We start from the raw sequence: 21,984 nt of genomic DNA, 5'->3' as shown, positions 1-21,984 counted from the left end.
CATCATTCTGACCTGCTATCTAAACTCATGAACCTGTTCAGCATCCTACTCAATACATACATACCCGTAAAAGTACATACTCAAACGCATACCGACAATGTATCACCAACATAAGCACACACGCTTTCGCAAATCAGATGTATGATGACGTACTGAACACATGCAGAGATATACAGCCATTTTTACACAACCAGAAATTCATATACCTGGAGATCTACCTAGGTAAAACCCATGGTTTGTTTGCACTTTCTGTTGTTGGCTGTGAGCAAGCAGCAGGTGGCCTTGTAGCTCAGTGGCAGAGCACTGGTCTCGTAAACCAGGGGTCATGAGTTCAAACCTCATCAGGGCCTCGGGCGGTTTATTTTCAAAAAGCACGGGGAAGAGAAGCCAGAGTTGCACCATCTACAGAGAACCTTTTATGACGGGATGCATCCTCATAATTGAAGTCTTCCACAGAAGGAGTGAAATAGAGTTCGAGAGGAAGGCCTAATGTTTTCAGGCAAAGACTGACAAAAACCTTGCAATGTCGCATGTAGCTGCTTTGGTGAAAAGACTGTTCAAGTTCACAATGCAACGGAGGGGTGTTCCCCATCTCCATACAATCATCTCTTTGATAATGTAAACGTGCCAGGCGTGTTGAAAGACAAAGACAGACACAACGCACATACCAGTTGAAGAAAGACAGCCAGCAAACACATTTGTATAGAGGTAAGCAAGCCTCAATTAGAGATGTGAGTCCCTCCGTTTCTGCGGGAGTCCACAAGTTTAATAAAAAATGAACACATATCTTTCATGTTCTAATGATTACCAATCTTTCTGATTAGCTCTGCATAGCTCCAATGGCTATGTGTGTGTGTGTGTGTGTATGTGCCCGTGTGTGTAGGGGAAGGGGTCGGTAGATGTGTTCACGCAGAGCAAGTTGCATACATCGCCAACAGCCATTCTCTCCTGCTCCTGTGCATCCAGTTCGGAAGCGAACCCACCCAATTGTTCTATATGTCTGCTACCCTGACCGCATTCACACATCATTGGCTATTAGTAGGCAGCTTGTGGGCGCTGTCAATGGGATATAAGCACCATTCCCCATGTCTGCAATAGCTAGACCAGATTCTGAGGTATGATGAGCAGGGGTCCAGGCACTTCGCCTGACGAACGCCGGGCTTAGCCCTGCCGGGCCTAGCCCTGAGGGGCCTAACTGGGCATGGCCCTGTGTAAGGTAGGGTGAGCAGGGGACCACTTGCAACTAACCTTCGGCACCAATCAGGCATGGAGAGGTCTGTGCAAATGCCCAGCCCTTTAGCAATCTCGATCTGCAAAACCTTCAACTCCTAATTCTCATGGCTCCCAGAAGCCCTAGCCCATATGCAAATGAGGCGAGTTCCTATCAGCATCCTTGTTCTGCTTGATTTTATCAAAGTGACTGCCTGATTAGTGAAAGGGTATTTATTCTCAGAGGTTTGCTTCAAAGGCGATAATGCAGTAAATAGACAACATTATTCTTTGTAAGTTGATATTGTCTCCTGGATCCTACTCCATTAACCCTTTTTCTACCTTTACAAATGTCTTCCGTAAGTGGTGCTCAGCAGAAAATGGAGTATAATAACAGTTGACATTTTTTATTTTCTGTTCTATTTTCAAAAACCCTCTGTAGCTGTATTTAAAGCGCAAACACCCCATAAATAACTTGCAATGAGTATTCCATGTCTAAAAGGCAGAGGAGCTGTCATACAACATTAACTGACAATCAAGGAAACCTTGAGGTGAACCAAAAAATGTCCAGAACATTTATTGGTTCAATAATTCAGTTTTGAGGTGAATTAGTAGAAAGTTCCAAAGTTGCTCCAGGTGAGGCTTGAACTCACAACCTCGGCATTGCTCACTGCATGTACTGCTGTATAAGTACTGCACGCTAACCGATTGCGCCACTGGAGCTGCTGTGTTTTGGTTTTCGACATGAAACTACACCCACAAACACACACACAAGTGTACAAAAGCACCCACAAGCTCTGGCATTGTCTTTTTAGCTGACACCAAATTATGGGTGCCTTGTAGTGCCCATATTGTGCCACTGGAGCTTACCTTTTAGCCTGATATACACTTTGCCACTGATGTTCAGCCAATGGTGCAGTCAAATGTCCCTTCTACATTTTTGTCATGCTGCAGGCAGTGCCACTGGAGCCAGCATGATGCTCTTCCTCATATTCAACACGTGTCAATTGAAACACCTCCCAATGTCATCTTGGCGATGCCTATAAACACCCCAGGACTTTGATGAATTTTTCTCAACAGCAAGTGAGGCAGTTTTCCTGCAAACGGCTGGATGTACCTCAACAAGGAACGCATTGTGGTTCTATTTTGAAGATGTTTGTGTTATTACCTGTAAAGACTTGAATGCCTAACATAATCCCTGTAGACGAGGTGGCCGAGTGGTTAAGGCGATGGACTGCTAATCTGCTGTACACGCGTGGTTTCGAATCCCACCTTTGTCGATTTTAACTTTTGAAATCTTTTTTAAACATCTGCATTGCTCTAAGCACCATTGCCATTGGCTTTCAAAGAACATACAGACAAAAGTGAAAATATGCATGTTAGTTGATTAAGAAGGACACAAACAAGGTTGTCGTGTTACTGGCAGGAATGCAATCTGCTGTGCTTGACTACCCTTTGAGCCAGAATCCGGATAGAAATTTAAAAAAGCAAAGGTAATATCCATATTGTCTCTCTGCTGCCATGTACATGTTTTTTTCAACTTTCACGCATCACATCTCCTCATTAGTCACCCTAAAATTGCACGGAATACGCACAAATTAGCTGCTCCTCAAAAAATCGGCCAGAAAAAAACAGGTCAAATCACAATCATATACATACATTCTCACACACCCTTCAAATATGTCTACCCAGTAAACATCATGTTGTGTGCTCGTTGTGTTGCTGTTATGCGTCATAACCTGAGGGGCTCTGTAGCTCAGTGGCAGAGCACTGGTCTTGTAAACCAGGGGTCGTGAGTTCGATCCTCATCAGGGCCTCCAAATGGTAATTTTCTTGAACATTGTTGAATAGGAACTGATATTGCACATTGTACCTGTGCAACCTTTTACCAATGGATTCGGGCCTATAACAAAGCCACAAGCGCAAGGTGTCTGAATAGTCTGTGGGGAAGGTCGGCTTTCTGGACCTAATTTCTTCAAGAAAAAGACCTTGATAATCTTGTGATGACAGATGCAGATGATCACGGTGAAGCCCTTACTCTATTGAACAGTACAGCGGTTCTGGGTTGCACGCCTTTCTCTATTTTCAGGGACGTTGATGTGGCAAAATTTAATTGGAAAAGGGTTATTGCCATCACTCACTATTTAAATTCAATGACATCACAGGAAGCAGCAGCATCTGAACTTTGATCTTGGCTGGAAACGTTGAATGATGCCAAACACTGGGAAACTGGAGCTTGCGTTATGCTGGTTTTACTGCTAATGGTGTGCCATAGGGAAGCTCAAGCACCTTCCTCTGGATTAGTGTTGTGAACCCTCCAGGAGCTCTTGTTATATTTTTCTGAACTTCAACTTGATGTGTTTATCTATCAATGGCCGGGTAAGGAAGAACGAGTCAACGATCTTGTTTCTACTATGACAAACATGATCTATTTTTCACTGACTTTGCACCACCATTGTTTTATCTCTTCTTTAAGCATGGGACTCGAGCACCGTTCCCAAACAGACGTGGTGGCCGAGTGGTTAAGGCGATGGACTGCTAATCCATTGTGCTCTGCACGCGTGGGTTCGAATCCCACCTTCGTCGTATTTTTTCTTTATAGTCTGCATTTAAACATAGACCAAAGTCTTTCAACCTCCCTGTGAAAGACAGGAATGAGTACAGATATGGAAATAGAGATGTAAAAATAAGTTCATTGGTGCAGGCGGAGAATGAAATTAGTCAAAGACTTTCCTCGTAGGTTTCCATTCTTTACTATTATAGGAGCCAAAATCAGCGCAGTTAGTAAATTCCCAAGCTTACATCCCAAATTCTTTTTTCTTTTAGTTGTCTGCCTTTTACATGTTCCTTTTGCCATCATTCTGACCTGCTATCTAAACTCATGAACCTGTTCAGCATCCTACTCAATACATACATACCCGTAAAAGTACATACTCAAACGCATACCGACAATGTATCACCAACATAAGCACACACGCTTTCGCAAATCAGATGTATGATGACGTACTGAACACATGCAGAGATATACAGCCATTTTTACACAACCAGAAATTCATATACCTGGAGATCTACCTAGGTAAAACCCATGATTTCTTTGCACTTTCTGTTGTTGGCTGTGAGCAAGCAGCAGGTGGCCTTGTAGCTCAGTGGCAGAGCACTGGTCGTAAACCAGGGGTCATGAGTTCAAACCTCATCAGGGCCTCGGGCGGATTATTTTCAAAAAGCACGGGGAAGAGAAGCCAGAGTTGCACCATCTACAGAGAACCTTTTATGACGGGATGCATCCTCATAATTGAAGTCTTCCACAGAAGGAGTGAAATAGAGTTCGAGAGGAAGGCCTAATGTTTTCAGGCAAAGACTGACAAAAACCTTGCAATGTCGCATGTAGCTGCTTTGGTGAAAAGACTGTTCAAGTTCACAATGCAACGGAGGGGTGTTCCCCATCTCCATACAATCATCTCTTTGATATTGTAAACGTGCCAGGCGTGTTGAAAGACAAAGACAGACACAACCGCACATACCAGTTGAAGAAAGACAGCCAGCAAACACATTTGTATAGAGGTAAGCAAGCCTCAATTAGAGATGTGAGTCCCTCTGTTTCTGCGGGAGTCCACAAGTTTAATAAAAAATGAACACATATCTTTCATGTTCTAATGATTACCAATCTTTCTGATTAGCTCTGCATAGCTCCAATGGCTATGTGTGTGTGTGTGTGTATGTGCCCGTGTGTGTAGGGGAAGGTGTCGGTAGATGTGTTCACGCAGAGCAAGTTGCATACATCGCCAACAGCCATTCTCTCCTGCTCCTGTGCATCCAGTTCGGAAGCGAACCCACCCAATTGTTCTATATGTCTGCTACCCTGACCGCATTCACACATCATTGGCTATTAGTATGCAGCTTGTGGGCGCTGTCAATGGGATATAAGCACCATTCCCCATGTCTGCAATAGCTAGACCAGATTCTGAGGTATGATGAGCAGGGGTCCAGGCACTTCGCCTGACGAACGCCGGGCCTAGCCCTGAGGGGCCTAACTGGGCATGGCCCTGTGTAAGGTAGGGTGAGCAGGGGACCACATGCAACTAACCTTCGGCACCAATCAGGCATGGAGAGGTCTGTGCAAATGCCCAGCCCTTTAGCAATCTCGATCTGCAAAACCTTCAACTCCTAATTCTCATGGCTCCCAGAAGCCCTAGCCCATATGCAAATGAGGCGAGTTCCTATCAGCATCCTTGTTCTGCTTGATTTTATCAAAGTGACTGCCTGATTAGTGAAAGGGTATTTATTCTCAGAGGTTTGCTTCAAAGGCGATAATGCAGTAAATAGACAACATTATTCTTTGTAAGTTGATATTGTCTCCTGGATCCTACTCCAGTAACCCTTTTTCTACCTTTACAAATGTCTTCCGTAAGTGGTGCTCAGCAGAAAATGGAGTATAATAACAGTTGACATTTTTTATTTTCTGTTCTATTTTCAAAAACCCTCCGTAGCTGTATTTAAAGCGCAAACACCCCATAAATAACTTGCAATGAGTATTCCATGTCTAAAAGGCAGAGGAGCTGTCATACAACATTAACTGACAATCAAGGAAACCTTGAGGTGAACCAAAAAATGTCCAGAACATTTATTGGTTCAATAATTCAGTTTTGAGGTGAATTAGTAAAAAGTTCCAAAGTTGCTCCAGGTGAGGCTTGAACTCACAACCTCGGCATTGCTCACTGCATGTACTGCTGTATAAGTACTGCACGCTAACCGATTGCGCCACTGGAGCTGCTGTGTTTTGGTTTTCGACATGAAACTACACCCACAAACACACACACAAGTGTACAAAAGCACCCACAAGCTCTGGCATTGTCTTTTTAGCTGACACCAAATTATGGGTGCCTTGTAGTGCCCATATTGTGCCACTGGAGCTTACCTTTTAGCCTGATATACACTTTGCCACTGATGTTCAGCCAATGGTGCAGTCAAATGTCCCTTCTACATTTTTGTCATGCTGCAGGCAGTGCCACTGGAGCCAGCATGATGCTCTTCCTCATATTCAACACGTGTCAATTGAAACACCTCCCAATGTCATCTTGGCGATGCCTATAAACACCCCAGGACTTTGATGAATTTTTCTCAACAGCAAGTGAGGCAGTTTTCCTGCAAACGGCTGGATGTACCTCAACAAGGAACGCATTGTGGTTCTATTTTGAAGATGTTTGTGTTATTACCTGTAAAGACTTGAATGCCTAACATAATCCCTGAAGACGAGGTGGCCGAGTGGTTAAGGCGATGGACTGCTAATCTGCTGTACACGCGTGGTTTCGAATCCCACCTTTGTCGATTTTAACTTTTGAAATCTTTTTTAAACATCTGCATTGCTCTAAGCACCATTGCCATTGGCTTTCAAAGAACATACAGACAAAAGTGAAAATATGCATGTTAGTTGATTAAGAAGGACACAAACAAGGTTGTCGTGTTACTGGCAGGAATGCAATCTGCTGTGCTTGACTACCCTTTGAGCCAGAATCCGGATAGAAATTTAAAAAAGCAAAGGTAATATCCATATTGTCTCTCTGCTGCCATGTACATGTTTTTTTCAACTTTCACGCATCACATCTCCTCATTAGTCACCCTAAAATTGCGCGGAATACGCACATATTAGCTGCTCCTCAAAAAATCGGCCAGAAAAAAACAGGTCAAATCACAATCATATACATACATTCTCACACACCCTTCAAATATGTCTACCCAGGAAACATCATGTTGTGTGCTCGTTGTGTTGCTGTTATGCGTCATAACCTGAGGGGCTCTGTAGCTCAGTGGCAGAGCACTGGTCTTGTAAACCAGGGGTCGTGAGTTCGATCCTCATCAGGGCCTCCAAATGGTAATTTTCTTGAACATTGTTGAATATGAACTGATTTTGCACATTGTACCTGTGCAACCTTTTACCAATGGATTCGGGCCTATAACAAAGCCACAAGCGCAAGGTGTCTGAATAGTCTGTGGGGAAGGTCGGCTTTCTGGACCTAATTTCTTCAAGAAAAAGACCTTGATAATCTTGTGATGACAGATGCAGATGATCACGGTGAAGCCCTTACTCTAGTGAACAGTACAGCGGTTCTGGGTTGCACGCCTTTCTCTATTTTCAGGGACGTTGATGTGGCAAAATTTAATTGGAAAAGGGTTATTGCCATCACTCACTATTTAAATTCAATGACATCACAGGAAGCAGCAGCATCTGAACTTTGATCTTGGCTGGAAACGTTGAATGATGCCAAACACTGGGAAACTGGAGCTTGCGTTATGCTGGTTTTACTACTAATGGTGTGCCATACGGAAGCTCAAGCACCTTCCTCTGGATTAGTGTTGTGAACCCTCCAGGAGCTCTTGTTATATTTTTCTGAACTTCAACTTGATGTGTTTATCTATCAATGGCTGGGTAAGGAAGAACGAGTCAACAATCTTGTTTCTACTATGACAAACATGATCTATTTTTCACTGACTTTGCACCACCATTGTTTTATCTCTTCTTTAAGCATGGGACTCGAGCACCGTTCCCAAACAGACGAGGTGGGCGAGTGGTTAAGGGGATGGACTGCTAATCCATTGTGCTCTGCACGCGTGGGTTCGAATCCCACCTTCGTTGTATTTTTTCTTTATAGTCTGCATTTAAACATAGACCAAAGTCTTTCAACCTCCCTGTGAAAGACAGGAATGAGTACAGATATGGAAATAGAGATGTAAAAATAAGTTCATTGGTGCAGGCGGAGAATGAAATTAGTCAAAGACTTTCCTCGTAGGTTTCCATTCTTTACTATTATAGGAGCCAAAATCAGCGCAGTTAGTAAATTCCCAAGCTTACATCCCAAATTCTTTTTTCTTTTAGTTGTCTGCCTTTTACATGTTCCTTTTGCCATCATTCTGACCTGCTATCTAAACTCATGAACCTGTTCAGCATCCTACTCAATACATACATACCCGTAAAAGTACATACTCAAACGCATACCGACAATGTATCACCAACATAAGCACACACGCTTTCGCAAATCAGATGTATGATGACGTACTGAACACATGCAGAGATATACAGCCATTTTTACACAACCAGAAATTCATATACCTGGAGATCTACCTAGGTAAAACCCATGGTTTGTTTGCACTTTCTGTTGTTGGCTGTGAGCAAGCAGCAGGTGGCCTTGTAGCTCAGTGGCAGAGCACTGGTCTCGTAAACCAGGGGTCATGAGTTCAAACCTCATCAGGGCCTCGGGCGGTTTATTTTCAAAAAGCACGGGGAAGAGAAGCCAGAGTTGCACCATCTACAGAGAACCTTTTATGACGGGATGCATCCTCATAATTGAAGTCTTCCACAGAAGGAGTGAAATAGAGTTCGAGAGGAAGGCCTAATGTTTTCAGGCAAAGACTGACAAAAACCTTGCAATGTCGCATGTAGCTGCTTTGGTGAAAAGACTGTTCAAGTTCACAATGCAACGGAGGGGTGTTCCCCATCTCCATACAATCATCTCTTTGATAATGTAAACGTGCCAGGCGTGTTGAAAGACAAAGACAGACACAACGCACATACCAGTTGAAGAAAGACAGCCAGCAAACACATTTGTATAGAGGTAAGCAAGCCTCAATTAGAGATGTGAGTCCCTCCGTTTCTGCGGGAGTCCACAAGTTTAATAAAAAATGAACACATATCTTTCATGTTCTAATGATTACCAATCTTTCTGATTAGCTCTGCATAGCTCCAATGGCTATGTGTGTGTGTGTGTGTGTATGTGCCCGTGTGTGTAGGGGAAGGGGTCGGTAGATGTGTTCACGCAGAGCAAGTTGCATACATCGCCAACAGCCATTCTCTCCTGCTCCTGTGCATCCAGTTCGGAAGCGAACCCACCCAATTGTTCTATATGTCTGCTACCCTGACCGCATTCACACAACATTGGCTATTAGTAGGCAGCTTGTGGGCGCTGTCAATGGGATATAAGCACCATTCCCCATGTCTGCAATAGCTAGACCAGATTCTGAGGTATGATGAGCAGGGGTCCAGGCACTTCGCCTGACGAACGCCGGGCTTAGCCCTGCCGGGCCTAGCCCTGAGGGGCCTAACTGGGCATGGCCCTGTGTAAGGTAGGGTGAGCAGGGGACCACTTGCAACTAACCTTCGGCACCAATCAGGCATGGAGAGGTCTGTGCAAATGCCCAGCCCTTTAGCAATCTCGATCTGCAAAACCTTCAACTCCTAATTCTCATGGCTCCCAGAAGCCCTAGCCCATATGCAAATGAGGCGAGTTCCTATCAGCATCCTTGTTCTGCTTGATTTTATCAAAGTGACTGCCTGATTAGTGAAAGGGTATTTATTCTCAGAGGTTTGCTTCAAAGGCGATAATGCAGTAAATAGACAACATTATTCTTTGTAAGTTGATATTGTCTCCTGGATCCTACTCCATTAACCCTTTTTCTACCTTTACAAATGTCTTCCGTAAGTGGTGCTCAGCAGAAAATGGAGTATAATAACAGTTGACATTTTTTATTTTCTGTTCTATTTTCAAAAACCCTCTGTAGCTGTATTTAAAGCGCAAACACCCCATAAATAACTTGCAATGAGTATTCCATGTCTAAAAGGCAGAGGAGCTGTCATACAACATTAACTGACAATCAAGGAAACCTTGAGGTGAACCAAAAAATGTCCAGAACATTTATTGGTTCAATAATTCAGTTTTGAGGTGAATTAGTAGAAAGTTCCAAAGTTGCTCCAGGTGAGGCTTGAACTCACAACCTCGGCATTGCTCACTGCATGTACTGCTGTATAAGTACCGCGCGCTAACCGATTGCGCCACTGGAGCTGCTGTGTTTTGGTTTTCGACATGAAACTACACCCACAAACACACACACAAGTGTACAAAAGCACCCACAAGCTCTGGCATTGTCTTTTTAGCTGACACCAAATTATGGGTGCCTTGTAGTGCCCATATTGTGCCACTGGAGCTTACCTTTTAGCCTGATATACACTTTGCCACTGATGTTCAGCCAATGGTGCAGTCAAATGTCCCTTCTACATTTTTGTCATGCTGCAGGCAGTGCCACTGGAGCCAGCATGATGCTCTTCCTCATATTCAACACGTGTCAATTGAAACACCTCCCAATGTCATCTTGGCGATGCCTATAAACACCCCAGGACTTTGATGAATTTTTCTCAACAGCAAGTGAGGCAGTTTTCCTGCAAACGGCTGGATGTACCTCAACAAGGAACGCATTGTGGTTCTATTTTGAAGATGTTTGTGTTATTACCTGTAAAGACTTGAATGCCTAACATAATCCCTGTAGACGAGGTGGCCGAGTGGTTAAGGCGATGGACTGCTAATCTGCTGTACACGCGTGGTTTCGAATCCCACCTTTGTCGATTTTAACTTTTGAAATCTTTTTTAAACATCTGCATTGCTCTAAGCACCATTGCCATTGGCTTTCAAAGAACATACAGACAAAAGTGAAAATATGCATGTTAGTTGATTAAGAAGGACACAAACAAGGTTGTCGTGTTACTGGCAGGAATGCAATCTGCTGTGCTTGACTACCCTTTGAGCCAGAATCCGGATAGAAATTTAAAAAAGCAAAGGTAATATCCATATTGTCTCTCTGCTGCCATGTACATGTTTTTTTCAACTTTCACGCATCACATCTCCTCATTAGTCACCCTAAAATTGCACGGAATACGCACAAATTAGCTGCTCCTCAAAAAATCGGCCAGAAAAAAACAGGTCAAATCACAATCATATACATACATTCTCACACACCCTTCAAATATGTCTACCCAGTAAACATCATGTTGTGTGCTCGTTGTGTTGCTGTTATGCGTCATAACCTGAGGGGCTCTGTAGCTCAGTGGCAGAGCACTGGTCTTGTAAACCAGGGGTCGTGAGTTCGATCCTCATCAGGGCCTCCAAATGGTAATTTTCTTGAACATTGTTGAATAGGAACTGATATTGCACATTGTACCTGTGCAACCTTTTACCAATGGATTCGGGCCTATAACAAAGCCACAAGCGCAAGGTGTCTGAATAGTCTGTGGGGAAGGTCGGCTTTCTGGACCTAATTTCTTCAAGAAAAAGACCTTGATAATCTTGTGATGACAGATGCAGATGATCACGGTGAAGCCCTTACTCTATTGAACAGTACAGCGGTTCTGGGTTGCACGCCTTTCTCTATTTTCAGGGACGTTGATGTGGCAAAATTTAATTGGAAAAGGGTTATTGCCATCACTCACTATTTAAATTCAATGACATCACAGGAAGCAGCAGCATCTGAACTTTGATCTTGGCTGGAAACGTTGAATGATGCCAAACACTGGGAAACTGGAGCTTGCGTTATGCTGGTTTTACTACTAATGGTGTGCCATAGGGAAGCTCAAGCACCTTCCTCTGGATTAGTGTTGTGAACCCTCCAGGAGCTCTTGTTATATTTTTCTGAACTTCAACTTGATGTGTTTATCTATCAATGGCCGGGTAAGGAAGAACGAGTCAACGATCTTGTTTCTACTATGACAAACATGATCTATTTTTCACTGACTTTGCACCACCATTGTTTTATCTCTTCTTTAAGCATGGGACTCGAGCACCGTTCCCAAACAGACGTGGTGGCCGAGTGGTTAAGGCGATGGACTGCTAATCCATTGTGCTCTGCACGCGTGGGTTCGAATCCCACCTTCGTCGTATTTTTTCTTTATAGTCTGCATTTAAACATAGACCAAAGTCTTTCAACCTCCCTGTGAAAGACAGGAATGAGTACAGATATGGAAATAGAGATGTAAAAATAAGTTCATTGGTGCAGGCGGAGAATGAAATTAGTCAAAGACTTTCCTCGTAGGTTTCCATTCTTTACTATTATAGGAGCCAAAATCAGCGCAGTTAGTAAATTCCCAAGCTTACATCCCAAATTCTTTTTTCTTTTAGTTGTCTGCCTTTTACATGTTCCTTTTGCCATCATTCTGACCTGCTATCTAAACTCATGAACCTGTTCAGCATCCTACTCAATACATACATACCCGTAAAAGTACATACTCAAACGCATACCGACAATGTATCACCAACATAAGCACACACGCTTTCGCAAATCAGATGTATGATGACGTACTGAACACATGCAGAGATATACAGCCATTTTTACACAACCAGAAATTCATATACCTGGAGATCTACCTAGGTAAAACCTATGGTTTCTTTGCACTTTCTGTTGTTGGCTGTGAGCAAGCAGCAGGTCGCCTTGTAGCTCAGTGGCAGAGCACTGGTCTCGTAAACCAGGGGTCATGAGTTCAAACCTCATCAGGGCCTCGGGCGGATTATTTTCAAAAAGCACGGGGAAGAGAAGCCAGAGTTGCACCATCTACAGAGAACCTTTTATGACGGGATGCATCCTCATAATTGAAGTCTTCCACAGAAGGAGTGAAATAGAGTTCGAGAGGAAGGCCTAATGTTTTCAGGCAAAGACTGACAAAAACCTTGCAATGTCGCATGTAGCTGCTTTGGTGAAAAGACTGTTCAAGTTCACAATGCAACGGAGGGGTGTTCCCCATCTCCATACAATCATCTCTTTGATAATGTAAACGTGCCAGGCGTGTTGAAAGACAAAGACAGACACAACCGCACATACCAGTTGAAGAAAGACAGCCAGCAAACACATTTGTATAGAGGTAAGCAAGCCTCAATTAGAGATGTGAGTCCCTCCGTTTCTGCGGGAGTCCACAAGTTTAATAAAAAATGAACACATATCTTTCATGTTCTAATGATTACCAATCTTTCTGATTAGCTCTGCATAGCTCCAATGGCTATGTGTGTGTGTGTGTGTGTATGTGCCCGTGTGTGTAGGGGAAGGGGTCGGTAGATGTGTTCACGCAGAGCAAGTTGCATACATCGCCAACAGCCATTCTCTCCTGCTCCTGTGCATCCAGTTCGGAAGCGAACCCACCCAATTGTTCTATATGTCTGCTACCCTGACCGCATTCACACATCATTGGCTATTAGTAGGCAGCTTGTGGGCGCTGTCAATGGGATATAAGCACCATTCGCCATGTCTGCAATAGCTAGACCAGATTCTGAGGTATGATGAGCAGGGGTCCAGGCACTTCGCCTGACGAACGCCGGGCTTAGTCCTGCCGGGCCTAGCCCTGAGGGGCCTAACTGGGCATGGCCCTGTGTAAGGTAGGGTGAGCAGGGGACCACTTGCAACTAACCTTCGGCACCAATCAGGCATGGAGAGGTCTGTGCAAATGCCCAGCCCTTTAGCAATCTCGATCTGCAAAACCTTCAACTCCTAATTCTCATGGCTCCCAGAAGCCCTAGCCCATATGCAAATGAGGCGAGTTCCTATCAGCATCCTTGTTCTGCTTGATTTTATCAAAGTGACTGCCTGATTAGTGAAAGGGTATTTATTCTCAGAGGTTTGCTTCAAAGGCGATAATGCAGTAAATAGACAACATTATTCTTTGTAAGTTGATATTGTCTCCTGGATCCTACTCCATTAACCCTTTTTCTACCTTTACAAATGTCTTCCGTAAGTGGTGCTCAGCAGAAAATGGAGTATAATAACAGTTGACATTTTTTATTTTCTGTTCTATTTTCAAAAACCCTCTGTAGCTGTATTTAAAGCGCAAACACCCCATAAATAACTTGCAATGAGTATTCCATGTCTAAAAGGCAGAGGAGCTGTCATACAACATTAACTGACAATCAAGGAAACCTTGAGGTGAACCAAAAAATGTCCAGAACATTTATTGGTTCAATAATTCAGTTTTGAGGTGAATTAGTAGAAAGTTCCAAAGTTGCTCCAGGTGAGGCTTGAACTCACAACCTCGGCATTGCTCACTGCATGTACTGCTGTATAAGTACCGCGCGCTAACCGATTGCGCCACTGGAGCTGCTGTGTTTTGGTTTTCGACATGAAACTACACCCACAAACACACACACAAGTGTACAAAAGCACCCACAAGCTCTGGCATTGTCTTTTTAGCTGACACCAAATTATGGGTGCCTTGTAGTGCCCATATTGTGCCACTGGAGCTTACCTTTTAGCCTGATATACACTTTGCCACTGATGTTCAGCCAATGGTGCAGTCAAATGTCCCTTCTACATTTTTGTCATGCTGCAGGCAGTGCCACTGGAGCCAGCATGATGCTCTTCCTCATATTCAACACGTGTCAATTGAAACACCTCCCAATGTCATCTTGGCGATGCCTATAAACACCCCAGGACTTTGATGAATTTTTCTCAACAGCAAGTGAGGCAGTTTTCCTGCAAACGGCTGGATGTACCTCAACAAGGAACGCATTGTGGTTCTATTTTGAAGATGTTTGTGTTATTACCTGTAAAGACTTGAATGCCTAACATAATCCCTGTAGACGAGGTGGCCGAGTGGTTAAGGCGATGGACTGCTAATCTGCTGTACACGCGTGGTTTCGAATCCCACCTTTGTCGATTTTAACTTTTGAAATCTTTTTTAAACATCTGCATTGCTCTAAGCACCATTGCCATTGGCTTTCAAAGAACATACAGACAAAAGTGAAAATATGCATGTTAGTTGATTAAGAAGGACACAAACAAGGTTGTCGTGTTACTGGCAGGAATGCAATCTGCTGTGCTTGACTACCCTTTGAGCCAGAATCCGGATAGAAATTTAAAAAAGCAAAGGTAATATCCATATTGTCTCTCTGCTGCCATGTACATGTTTTTTTCAACTTTCACGCATCACATCTCCTCATTAGTCACCCTAAAATTGCACGGAATACGCACAAATTAGCTGCTCCTCAAAAAATCGGCCAGAAAAAAACAGGTCAAATCACAATCATATACATACATTCTCACACACCCTTCAAATATGTCTACCCAGTAAACATCATGTTGTGTGCTCGTTGTGTTGCTGTTATGCGTCATAACCTGAGGGGCTCTGTAGCTCAGTGGCAGAGCACTGGTCTTGTAAACCAGGGGTCGTGAGTTCGATCCTCATCAGGGCCTCCAAATGGTAATTTTCTTGAACATTGTTGAATAGGAACTGATATTGCACATTGTACCTGTGCAACCTTTTACCAATGGATTCGGGCCTATAACAAAGCCACAAGCGCAAGGTGTCTGAATAGTCTGTGGGGAAGGTCGGCTTTCTGGACCTAATTTCTTCAAGAAAAAGACCTTGATAATCTTGTGATGACAGATGCAGATGATCACGGTGAAGCCCTTACTCTATTGAACAGTACAGCGGTTCTGGGTTGCACGCCTTTCTCTATTTTCAGGGACGTTGATGTGGCAAAATTTAATTGGAAAAGGGTTATTGCCATCACTCACTATTTAAATTCAATGACATCACAGGAAGCAGCAGCATCTGAACTTTGATCTTGGCTGGAAACGTTGAATGATGCCAAACACTGGGAAACTGGAGATTGCGTTATGCTGGTTTTACTACTAATGGTGTGCCATAGGGAAGCTCAAGCACCTTCCTCTGGATTAGTGTTGTGAACCCTCCAGGAGCTCTTGTTATATTTTTCTGAACTTCAACTTGATGTGTTTATCTATCAATGGCCGGGTAAGGAAGAACGAGTCAACGATCTTGTTTCTACTATGACAAACATGATCTATTTTTCACTGACTTTGCACCACCATTGTTTTATCTCTTCTTTAAGCATGGGACTCGAGCACCGTTCCCAAACAGACGTGGTGGCCGAGTGGTTAAGGCGATGGACTGCTAATCCATTGTGCTCTGCACGCGTGGGTTCGAATCCCACCTTCGTCGTATTTTTTCTTTATAGTCTGCATTTAAACATAGACCAAAGTCTTTCAACCTCCCTGTGAAAGACAGGAATGAGTACAGATATGGAAATAGAGATGTAAAAATAAGTTCATTGGTGCAGGCGGAGAATGAAATTAGTCAAAGACTTTCCTCGTAGGTTTCCATTCTTTACTATTATAGGAGCCAAAATCAGCGCAGTTAGTAAATTCCCAAGCTTACATCCCAAATTCTTTTTTCTTTTAGTTGTCTGCCTTTTACATGTTCCTTTTGCCATCATTCTGACCTGCTATCTAAACTCATGAACCTGTTCAGCATCCTACTCAATACATACATACCCGTAAAAGTACATACTCAAACGCATACCGACAATGTATCACCAACATAAGCACACACGCTTTCGCAAATCAGATGTATGATGACGTACTGAACACATGCAGAGATATACAGCCATTTTTACACAACCAGAAATTCATATACCTGGAGATCTACCTAGGTAAAACCTATGGTTTCTTTGCACTTTCTGTTGTTGGCTGTGAGCAAGCAGCAGGTGGCCTTGTAGCTCAGTGGCAGAGCACTGGTCTCGTAAACCAGGGGTCATGAGTTCAAACCTCATCAGGGCCTCGGGCGGATTATTTTCAAAAAGCACGGGGAAGAGAAGCCAGAGTTGCACCATCTACAGAGAACCTTTTATGACGGGATGCATCCTCATAATTGAAGTCTTCCACAGAAGGAGTGAAATAGAGTTCGAGAGGAAGGCCTAATCTTTTCAGGCAAAGACTGACAAAAACCTTGCAATGTCGCATGTAGCTGCTTTGGTGAAAAGACTGTTCAAGTTCACAATGCAACGGAGGGGTGTTCCCCATCTCCATACAATCATCTCTTTGATAATGTAAACGTGCCAGGCGTGTTGAAAGACAAAGACAGACACAACCGCACATACCAGTTGAAGAAAGACAGCCAGCAAACACATTTGTATAGAGGTAAGCAAGCCTCAATTAGAGATGTGAGTCCCTCCGTTTCTGCGGGAGTCCACAAGTTTAATAAAAAATGAACACATATCTTTCATGTTCTAATGATTACCAATCTTTCTGGTTAGCTCTGCATAGCTCCAATGGCTATGTGTGTGTGTGTGTGTGTATGTGCCCGTGTGTGTAGGGGAAGGGGTCGGTAGATGTGTTCACGCAGAGCAAGTTGCATACATCGCCAACAGCCATTCTCTCCTGCTCCTGTGCATCCAGTTCGGAAGCGAACCCACCCAATTGTTCTATATGTCTGCTACCCTGACCGCATTCACACATCATTGGCTATTAGTATGCAGCTTGTGGGCGCTGTCAATGGGATATAAGCACCATTCCCCATGTCTGCAATAGCTAGACCAGATTCTGAGGTATGATGAGCAGGGGTCCAGGCACTTCGCCTGACGAACGCCGGGCTTAGCCCTGCCGGGCCTAGCCCTGAGGGGCCTAACTGGGCATGGCCCTGTGTAAGGTAGGGTGAGCAGGGGACCACTTGCAACTAACCTTCGGCACCAATCAGGCATGGAGAGGTCTGTGCAAATGCCCAGCCCTTTAGCAATCTCGATCTGCAAAACCTTCAACTCCTAATTCTCATGGCTCCCAGAAGCCCTAGCCCATATGCAAATGAGGCGAGTTCCTATCAGCATCCTTGTTCTGCTTGATTTTATCAAAGTGACTGCCTGATTAGTGAAAGGGTATTTATTCTCAGAGGTTTGCTTCAAAGGCGATAATGCAGTAAATAGACAACATTATTCTTTGTAAGTTGATATTGTCTCCTGGATCCTACTCCAGTAACCCTTTTTCTACCTTTACAAATGTCTTCCGTAAGTGGTGCTCAACAGAAAATGGAGTATAATAACAGTTGACATTTTTTATTTTCTGTTCTATTTTCAAAAACCCTCCGTAGCTGTATTTAAAGCGCAAACACCCCATAAATAACTTGCAATGAGTATTCCATGTCTAAAAGGCAGAGGAGCTGTCATACAACATTAACTGACAATCAAGGAAACCTTGAGGTGAACCAAAAAATGTCCAGAACATTTATTGGTTCAATAATTCAGTTTTGAGGTGAATTAGTAAAAAGTTCCAAAGTTGCTCCAGGTGAGGCTTGAACTCACAACCTCGGCATTGCTCACTGCATGTACTGCTGTATAAGTACCGCGCGCTAACCGATTGCGCCACTGGAGCTGCTGTGTTTTGGTTTTCGACATGAAACTACACCCACAAACACACACACAAGTGTACAAAAGCACCCACAAGCTCTGGCATTGTCTTTTTAGCTGACACCAAATTATGGGTGCCTTGTAGTGCCCATATTGTGCCACTGGAGCTTACCTTTTAGCCTGATATACACTTTGCCACTGATGTTCAGCCAATGGTGCAGTCAAATGTCCCTTCTACATTTTTGTCATGCTGCAGGCAGTGCCACTGGAGCCAGCATGATGCTCTTCCTCATATTCAACACGTGTCAATTGAAACACCTCCCAATGTCATCTTGGCGATGCCTATAAACACCCCAGGACTTTGATGAATTTTTCTCAACAGCAAGTGAGGCAGTTTTCCTGCAAACGGCTGGATGTACCTCAACAAGGAACGCATTGTGGTTCTATTTTGAAGATGTTTGTGTTATTACCTGTAAAGACTTGAATGCCTAACATAATCCCTGTAGACGAGGTGGCCGAGTGGTTAAGGCGATGGACTGCTAATCTGCTGTACACGCGTGGTTTCGAATCCCACCTTTGTCGATTTTAACTTTTGAAATCTTTTTTAAACATCTGCATTGCTCTAAGCACCATTGCCATTGGCTTTCAAAGAACATACAGACAAAAGTGAAAATATGCATGTTAGTTGATTAAGAAGGACACAAACAAGGTTGTCGTGTTACTGGCAGGAATGCAATCTGCTGTGCTTGACTACCCTTTGAGCCAGAATCCGGATAGAAATTTAAAAAAGCAAAGGTAATATCCATATTGTCTCTCTGCTGCCATGAACATGTTTTTTTCAACTTTCACGCATCACATCTCCTCATTAGTCACCCTAAAATTGCACGGAATACGCACAAATTAGCTGCTCCTCAAAAAATCGGCCAGAAAAAAACAGGTCAAATCACAATCATATACATACATTCTCACACACCCTTCAAATATGTCTACCCAGTAAACATCATGTTGTGTGCTCGTTGTGTTGCTGTTATGCGTCATAACCTGAGGGGCTCTGTAGCTCAGTGGCAGAGCACTGGTCTTGTAAACCAGGGGTCGTGAGTTCGATCCTCATCAGGGCCTCCAAATGGTAATTTTCTTGAACATTGTTGAATAGGAACTGATATTGCACATTGTACCTGCGCAACCTTTTACCAATGGATTCGGGCCTATAACAAAGCCACAAGCGCAAGGTGTCTGAATAGTCTGTGGGGAAGGTCGGCTTTCTGGACCTAATTTCTTCAAGAAAAAGACCTTGATAATCTTGTGATGACAGATGCAGATGATCACGGTGAAGCCCTTACTCTATTGAACAGTACAGCGGTTCTGGGTTGCACGCCTTTCTCTATTTTCAGGGACGTTGATGTGGCAAAATTTAATTGGAAAAGGGTTATTGCCATCACTCACTATTTAAATTCAATGACATCACAGGAAGCAGCAGCATCTGAACTTTGATCTTGGCTGGAAACGTTGAATGATGCCAAACACTGGGAAACTGGAGCTTGCGTTATGCTGGTTTTACTACTAATGGTGTGCCATAGGGAAGCTCAAGCACCTTCCTCTGGATTAGTGTTGTGAACCCTCCAGGAGCTCTTGTTATATTTTTCTGAACTTCAACTTGATGTGTTTATCTATCAATGGCCGGGTAAGGAAGAACGAGTCAACGATCTTGTTTCTACTATGACAAACATGATCTATTTTTCACTGACTTTGCACCACCATTGTTTTATCTCTTCTTTAAGCATGGGACTCGAGCACCGTTCCCAAACAGACGAGGTGGCCGAGTGGTTAAGGCGATGGACTGCTAATCCATTGTGCTCTGCACGCGTGGGTTCGAATCCCACCTTCGTCGTATTTTTTCTTTATAGTCTGCATTTAAACATAGACCAAAGTCTTTCAACCTCCCTGTGAAAGACAGGAATGAGTACAGATATGGAAATAGAGATGTAAAAATAAGTTCATTGGTGCAGGCGGAGAATGAAATTAGTCAAAGACTTTCCTCGTAGGTTTCCATTCTTTACTATTATAGGAGCCAAAATCAGCGCAGTTAGTAAATTCCCAAGCTTACATCCCAAATTCTTTTTTCTTTTAGTTGTCTGCCTTTTACATGTTCCTTTTGCCATCATTCTGACCTGCTATCTAAACTCATGAACCTGTTCAGCATCCTACTCAATACATACATACCCGTAAAAGTACATACTCAAACGCATACCGACAATGTATCACCAACATAAGCACACACGCTTTCGCAAATCAGATGTATGATGACGTACTGAACACATGCAGAGATATACAGCCATTTTTACACAACCAGAAATTCATATACCTGGAGATCTACCTAGGTAAAACCCATGGTTTCTTTGCACTTTCTGTTGTTGGCTGTGAGCAAGCAGCAGGTCGCCTTGTAGCTCAGTGGCAGAGCACTGGTCTCGTAAACCAGGGGTCATGAGTTCAAACCTCATCAGGGCCTCGGGCGGATTATTTTCAAAAAGCACGGGGAAGAGAAGCCAGAGTTGCACCATCTACAGAGAACCTTTTATGACGGGATGCATCCTCATAATTGAAGTCTTCCACAGAAGGAGTGAAATAGAGTTCGAGAGGAAGGCCTAATCTTTTCAGGCAAAGACTGACAAAAACCTTGCAATGTCGCATGTAGCTGCTTTGGTGAAAAGACTGTTCAAGTTCACAATGCAATGGAGGGGTGTTCCCCATCTCCATACAATCATCTCTTTGATAATGTAAACGTGCCAGGCGTGTTGAAAGACAAAGACAGACACAACCGCACATACCAGTTGAAGAAAGACAGCCAGCAAACACATTTGTATAGAGGTAAGCAAGCCTCAATTAGAGATGTGAGTCCCTCCGTTTCTGCGGGAGTCCACAAGTTTAATAAAAAATGAACACATATCTTTCATGTTCTAATGATTACCAATCTTTCTGGTTAGCTCTGCATAGCTCCAATGGCTATGTGTGTGTGTGTGTGTGTATGTGCCCGTGTGTGTAGGGGAAGGGGTCGGTAGATGTGTTCACGCAGAGCAAGTTGCATACATCGCCAACAGCCATTCTCTCCTGCTCCTGTGCATCCAGTTCGGAAGCGAACCCACCCAATTGTTCTATATGTCTGCTACCCTGACCGCATTCACACATCATTGGCTATTAGTATGCAGCTTGTGGGCGCTGTCAATGGGATATAAGCACCATTCCCCATGTCTGCAATAGCTAGACCAGATTCTGAGGTATGATGAGCAGGGGTCCAGGCACTTCGCCTGACGAACGCCGGGCTTAGCCCTGCCGGGCCTAGCCCTGAGGGGCCTAACTGGGCATGGCCCTGTGTAAGGTAGGGTGAGCAGGGGACCACTTGCAACTAACCTTCGGCACCAATCAGGCATGGAGAGGTCTGTGCAAATGCCCAGCCCTTTAGCAATCTCGATCTGCAAAACCTTCAACTCCTAATTCTCATGGCTCCCAGAAGCCCTAGCCCATATGCAAATGAGGCGAGTTCCTATCAGCATCCTTGTTCTGCTTGATTTTATCAAAGTGACTGCCTGATTAGTGAAAGGGTATTTATTCTCAGAGGTTTGCTTCAAAGGGGATAATGCAGTAAATAGACAACATTATTCTTTGTAAGTTGATATTGTCTCCTGGATCCTACTCCAGTAACCCTTTTTCTACCTTTACAAATGTCTTCCGTAAGTGGTGCTCAGCAGAAAATGGAGTATAATAACAGTTGACATTTTTTATTTTCTGTTCTATTTTCAAAAACCCTCCGTAGCTGTATTTAAAGCGCAAACACCCCATAAATAAC

At 43.6% G+C, this 21,984-nt stretch overlaps 20 non-coding genes across 20 annotated transcripts; 15 read left to right on the top strand and 5 right to left on the bottom strand.

Annotated features, from left to right (window-relative positions):
* Positions 1-278: 278 nt before the first annotated feature.
* On the top strand, positions 279-350 carry TRNAT-CGU (transfer RNA threonine (anticodon CGU)). The gene has a single exon. It is a non-coding gene; the product is annotated as a tRNA-Thr (tRNA).
* Positions 351-1,837: 1,487 nt separating this feature from the next.
* On the bottom strand, positions 1,838-1,932 carry TRNAI-UAU (transfer RNA isoleucine (anticodon UAU)). Its single transcript has 2 exons — positions 1,895-1,932; positions 1,838-1,873 (listed from the first exon to the last, which is right to left on the bottom strand). It is a non-coding gene; the product is annotated as a tRNA-Ile (tRNA).
* Positions 1,933-2,954: 1,022 nt separating this feature from the next.
* TRNAT-UGU (transfer RNA threonine (anticodon UGU)) lies at positions 2,955-3,026 on the top strand. Its single transcript has one exon. It is a non-coding gene; the product is annotated as a tRNA-Thr (tRNA).
* Positions 3,027-3,713: 687 nt separating this feature from the next.
* Positions 3,714-3,795, top strand: TRNAS-GCU (transfer RNA serine (anticodon GCU)). Its single transcript has one exon. It is a non-coding gene; the product is annotated as a tRNA-Ser (tRNA).
* A 2,087-nt stretch (positions 3,796-5,882) lies between these two features.
* On the bottom strand, positions 5,883-5,977 carry TRNAI-UAU (transfer RNA isoleucine (anticodon UAU)). The gene is made up of 2 exons: positions 5,940-5,977; positions 5,883-5,918 (listed from the first exon to the last, which is right to left on the bottom strand). It is a non-coding gene; the product is annotated as a tRNA-Ile (tRNA).
* A 1,022-nt stretch (positions 5,978-6,999) lies between these two features.
* TRNAT-UGU (transfer RNA threonine (anticodon UGU)) lies at positions 7,000-7,071 on the top strand. Its single transcript has one exon. It is a non-coding gene; the product is annotated as a tRNA-Thr (tRNA).
* A 687-nt stretch (positions 7,072-7,758) lies between these two features.
* TRNAS-GCU (transfer RNA serine (anticodon GCU)) lies at positions 7,759-7,840 on the top strand. Its single transcript has one exon. It is a non-coding gene; the product is annotated as a tRNA-Ser (tRNA).
* Positions 7,841-8,386: 546 nt separating this feature from the next.
* Positions 8,387-8,458, top strand: TRNAT-CGU (transfer RNA threonine (anticodon CGU)). Its single transcript has one exon. It is a non-coding gene; the product is annotated as a tRNA-Thr (tRNA).
* A 1,487-nt stretch (positions 8,459-9,945) lies between these two features.
* TRNAI-UAU (transfer RNA isoleucine (anticodon UAU)) lies at positions 9,946-10,040 on the bottom strand. The gene is made up of 2 exons: positions 10,003-10,040; positions 9,946-9,981 (listed from the first exon to the last, which is right to left on the bottom strand). It is a non-coding gene; the product is annotated as a tRNA-Ile (tRNA).
* A 1,022-nt stretch (positions 10,041-11,062) lies between these two features.
* On the top strand, positions 11,063-11,134 carry TRNAT-UGU (transfer RNA threonine (anticodon UGU)). Its single transcript has one exon. It is a non-coding gene; the product is annotated as a tRNA-Thr (tRNA).
* A 687-nt stretch (positions 11,135-11,821) lies between these two features.
* Positions 11,822-11,903, top strand: TRNAS-GCU (transfer RNA serine (anticodon GCU)). The gene has a single exon. It is a non-coding gene; the product is annotated as a tRNA-Ser (tRNA).
* Positions 11,904-12,449: 546 nt separating this feature from the next.
* On the top strand, positions 12,450-12,521 carry TRNAT-CGU (transfer RNA threonine (anticodon CGU)). The gene has a single exon. It is a non-coding gene; the product is annotated as a tRNA-Thr (tRNA).
* Positions 12,522-14,009: 1,488 nt separating this feature from the next.
* Positions 14,010-14,104, bottom strand: TRNAI-UAU (transfer RNA isoleucine (anticodon UAU)). The gene is made up of 2 exons: positions 14,067-14,104; positions 14,010-14,045 (listed from the first exon to the last, which is right to left on the bottom strand). It is a non-coding gene; the product is annotated as a tRNA-Ile (tRNA).
* Positions 14,105-15,126: 1,022 nt separating this feature from the next.
* On the top strand, positions 15,127-15,198 carry TRNAT-UGU (transfer RNA threonine (anticodon UGU)). The gene has a single exon. It is a non-coding gene; the product is annotated as a tRNA-Thr (tRNA).
* Positions 15,199-15,885: 687 nt separating this feature from the next.
* TRNAS-GCU (transfer RNA serine (anticodon GCU)) lies at positions 15,886-15,967 on the top strand. The gene has a single exon. It is a non-coding gene; the product is annotated as a tRNA-Ser (tRNA).
* Positions 15,968-16,513: 546 nt separating this feature from the next.
* TRNAT-CGU (transfer RNA threonine (anticodon CGU)) lies at positions 16,514-16,585 on the top strand. Its single transcript has one exon. It is a non-coding gene; the product is annotated as a tRNA-Thr (tRNA).
* Positions 16,586-18,073: 1,488 nt separating this feature from the next.
* On the bottom strand, positions 18,074-18,168 carry TRNAI-UAU (transfer RNA isoleucine (anticodon UAU)). Its single transcript has 2 exons — positions 18,131-18,168; positions 18,074-18,109 (listed from the first exon to the last, which is right to left on the bottom strand). It is a non-coding gene; the product is annotated as a tRNA-Ile (tRNA).
* A 1,022-nt stretch (positions 18,169-19,190) lies between these two features.
* On the top strand, positions 19,191-19,262 carry TRNAT-UGU (transfer RNA threonine (anticodon UGU)). Its single transcript has one exon. It is a non-coding gene; the product is annotated as a tRNA-Thr (tRNA).
* A 687-nt stretch (positions 19,263-19,949) lies between these two features.
* TRNAS-GCU (transfer RNA serine (anticodon GCU)) lies at positions 19,950-20,031 on the top strand. Its single transcript has one exon. It is a non-coding gene; the product is annotated as a tRNA-Ser (tRNA).
* A 546-nt stretch (positions 20,032-20,577) lies between these two features.
* TRNAT-CGU (transfer RNA threonine (anticodon CGU)) lies at positions 20,578-20,649 on the top strand. The gene has a single exon. It is a non-coding gene; the product is annotated as a tRNA-Thr (tRNA).
* Positions 20,650-21,984: the final 1,335 nt, after the last annotated feature.

Source organism: Ambystoma mexicanum, chromosome 13 (assembly GCF_040938575.1).
Source record: "Ambystoma mexicanum isolate Mex_15411 chromosome 13, UKY_AmexF1_1, whole genome shotgun sequence".
Taxonomy (NCBI): domain Eukaryota; kingdom Metazoa; phylum Chordata; class Amphibia; order Caudata; family Ambystomatidae; genus Ambystoma; species Ambystoma mexicanum.
The sequence above is the reverse complement of the archived record's forward strand: the minus strand, read 5'-3'. Positions and strand labels throughout refer to the sequence as shown.